This window comes from Sciurus vulgaris (genome assembly GCF_902686455.1).
Source record: "Sciurus vulgaris genome assembly, contig: HiC_scaffold_512_arrow_ctg1, whole genome shotgun sequence".
NCBI classification, from domain to species: domain Eukaryota; kingdom Metazoa; phylum Chordata; class Mammalia; order Rodentia; family Sciuridae; genus Sciurus; species Sciurus vulgaris.
Genome location: NW_027632518.1, coordinates 113616 through 117280, shown reverse-complemented (window position 1 = coordinate 117280; position 3665 = coordinate 113616).

The window sequence follows — 3665 nt, the reverse complement described above, 5'->3', positions numbered from 1 at the left end:
ATTGACTTAGTTAGATATGCTTAAAATAATTGTAATTAAGTAAGGATAATCTGTAAGGTTACTGTTTTCTCATAATCTTTTGGTAAAAAAAAAATTTCTGCCTATGCTTTGAAAACTTCTTTGATTTTATTAGTCACAAGCCTGTTATCAAAGCCTGAAGAAAAATGTATATAAACCCAGCCTTCCCCAGAATAAAGTGGGATTGATTGCACCAGAACTAGAGTCTGTGTCTTTCATTCTCCATCCATCACCAATGCTGTCTCCCCATGCCCTGTTTACCAGTGTGGAACCCATGGACTCCTGCTAGGGCTGGACCCCGGCAAAAACCTTAGAAAATGGAAAGATCTCACATCTTCTTTTTAAGACAGAATAAAAATTGTCAAAAGGACTATACTACCAAAAGTGCTACACAAATTTAATGCAGTTTCAATTAAAATCCCATTGAATACCTCATGAAAACAGAGAAAGCAATCATGAAACATCTTTGGAAGAAAAAGACACCCACAAAGGCCAAATAAATCCTTAGCAGGAAGCACAAAGCAGGTGGCAACATGATATCAGAACCTCAACTATACTACAGAGAAAAAGAAACAAAAATGAAATGGTATTGGCACCAAAATAGACAAGTAGGCCAATAGTATAGAATAGAGAACACATAGACAAACCCACATGAATATAGTTATCTCATACTAGACAAAGGAACCAGAAACATACAATGGAGGAAAGATAGCCTCTTCCACAAATGATGCTGGGAAAATTTGGAATTCCTAGGCAACAAAATGAAATTAAACCCCTATCTCTCACCCTCCACAAAAATCAACTCAAAGTGGATCAAGAGTCTAGGAATTAGACCAGAGATCCTGCACAAAATAGAAGTAAGGGTAGACCCAAATCTTCATCATGTCAGCTTAGGACCTGACTTTCTTAACTAGACTCCTAAAGCATGAGAAATAAAAGCAGGAATCAATAAGTGGGAAAGATTCAAACTGAAAAACATTTTCTCAGCAAAGGAAAAATTCAAAAATGTGAAGACAGAGCCAACAGTATGTGACAAAATCTTTTCTACATGCACTTTAGATGTAGCACTAATCTCCAGAATTTATAAAACATTCAAAAAATTTACACCAAAATTACAAATAAACCAATCAATAAATTGGTTAAGGAAATAAGCAGACACTTCACAGAAAAAAAATCTACAAGCAGTCAGCAGATGTGTGAAAAATGTTTAACATTTCTAGTAATAAGAGAAATGCAAATCAAAACAACCTTACCCAATCAGAATGTCTATTATCAAGAATACACAGAATATTAGATGTTGGCAAGGCTGTGAGAACAAAGGTACACTCATACATTAGTGGTGGTTTGGCAAATTGGTGCAGCTGCTGTGAAAAGCAGTATGGAGATTCCTTAGAAACCTTGGAATGGAACCACCATTTGATCCAACTACTATACTCCTAGGCCTATACCCAAAGGACTTAAAATTAGCATACTACAGTGATGTAGCACATCAATGTATACAGCAGCTCAATTCACAGTAGCTAGATTGTGGAACCAAATTGGATGTCCTTCAAAAGATGAATGGATAAAGAAACTGTGGTATATATACACAATGGAATATTATTTACCCATAAAGAAAAATGAAATTATTGCATTTGCAGGTAAATTGATGGAGTTGGAGTTCCAGTTGCTAACTGGAATAAGCACATCCCATAAATCCAAGGGCAAATGATTTATCTGATAAGTGGTTGATGATACATAAAGGGGGAGGAGGCAAGAATGGAGGAAGTACGGATTGTATAGAGGATAGTGAGGTGTGTAAAGGAGGCAGGGGTAAGGAATGATATTAAAATGAGACAAACATCATTATCCTATGTACATGTATAATTACACAGAGTGTGACTCTACCTCATGTAAAACCAGAGAAAAAAAGGTTTTATCCCACTGTGTACAATGAATCAAAATAAAAATTAAAGAACTAGATCAAAAGAATAAATCTAGATTTCACTAATCCAAATGTATAATTTTTATCACGTGGTGTACCTGAAAATATGTACAACAAAATATGGTCAATATCCATTCTCACCAGTGCTTATAAACTTTAAAAGTTCAAAAATGAAATGTGTGGCAAAGGAAAGGAAATCCAGCTGGGGACATTACACCAGGAATAAGGGAGGCAGATGAGAGAGAGAGAGAGAGAGAGAGAGAGAGAGAGAGAGAGAGAGAGAGAGAGAGAGAGAGAGAATGAATCTTGCCTGGGACAAAATATATAACAAAAAGGGAGGCCCCAAATGACCAAACTTCTCTATCCATGTCCTACCTGCCTATAATTATCATCTATTAATTCCTATTAGGGGATTAATGTGCTGAGTTTATTAAAGTTGCCATAACCCAGTAGTTTCACTCTGGCATTTTCTCTTACATGATCTTTTGTTGACCCCTAATATCTAAATCTTAACAAAGGGTAAACCAATCAAATAGGTTACTTCAACCATATATTCTACAAAAATATAGAAGGTATGCAGGTTTAAAGACTATTCAGGATATGGAGTGTTAACACGGAATAGAGCCTACACATGTGAAAGATGCTACACACATTTAGTTGTATTCAGACCAGAGACTTATAGGCAATATTGGCTATGAAAATCATAGAGGTTTAAAAGGTCATAGAGCATAATCAAATGCAGAGGCTATGCAGGCCTTAGAAGGTACTATGGACATACAGATTACTCAGGTCATAGAGGCAACATTATAAAACCTATGGAAATTACATGGGCTACTCAGGCAATAAAGGATATGCAGTTCATAGAGGCTAAGCTTGTCAGAAAAGAAGCTCAAGTGATAAAGTCTTCACAGCTTATAGAGAATATATAGTTCAAAGAGAAAATTTAAATCATGGGGCATCTGCAATCAAAGTGGTTACAGAGACCATAGAGGTTACACAGATCATATATTATACTCAGGATATACATGTAATACAGGTTGTGCATGCAACATAATTGATGCTGGTCATAGGGGCTTGGTTGGTGATAGATTTAAATCATCTTATATATGTCCACTAAGTTTATTTATACTAATAAATCTCAATATGCTATGTGAATCATTATGTTTGTCACAGTTTAAAGGCTACACGAGTCTTAGAACAAACCTGTCATAGAAGCTATGAAATACATTAGGGGAAAATGAGATGATTTAGTCTCCTCATTCCAGAAATGTACACAGGTCATCAAGACTGTTCAAAAATGATATGGTAAACAATCCTTAGATGCTATGTGTGTCAAAGAGGCTACATAGATCACCAATACAACTCTAGCTTTTGCTACTATAATGGTCACAGAGATTATTCAAGTCCTCGAGACTTTGGAGTTTTTCTACACATAGAGGATACCTACACATGCCATAGTAATTTTACAGGTCATACACAATAAGCAAGTCATATAAACTCATCAGGCTATTGAGATTACTCAAATAATTAGTTATTCAGGTCATATACCACATTCAGGTCATAGAGACTACTCGCATCACAGTATCTGCTAGGCAATAATGTTACTCAGGTCATTTAGGCTATTCAAGCCATAAATGCCACACAGATCTTAGTGTTTGCATAGGAACTAGAGGATATTTATGTCATGGAGGCTATGCTGAGGTCATAGAGGCTATAGAGGAAT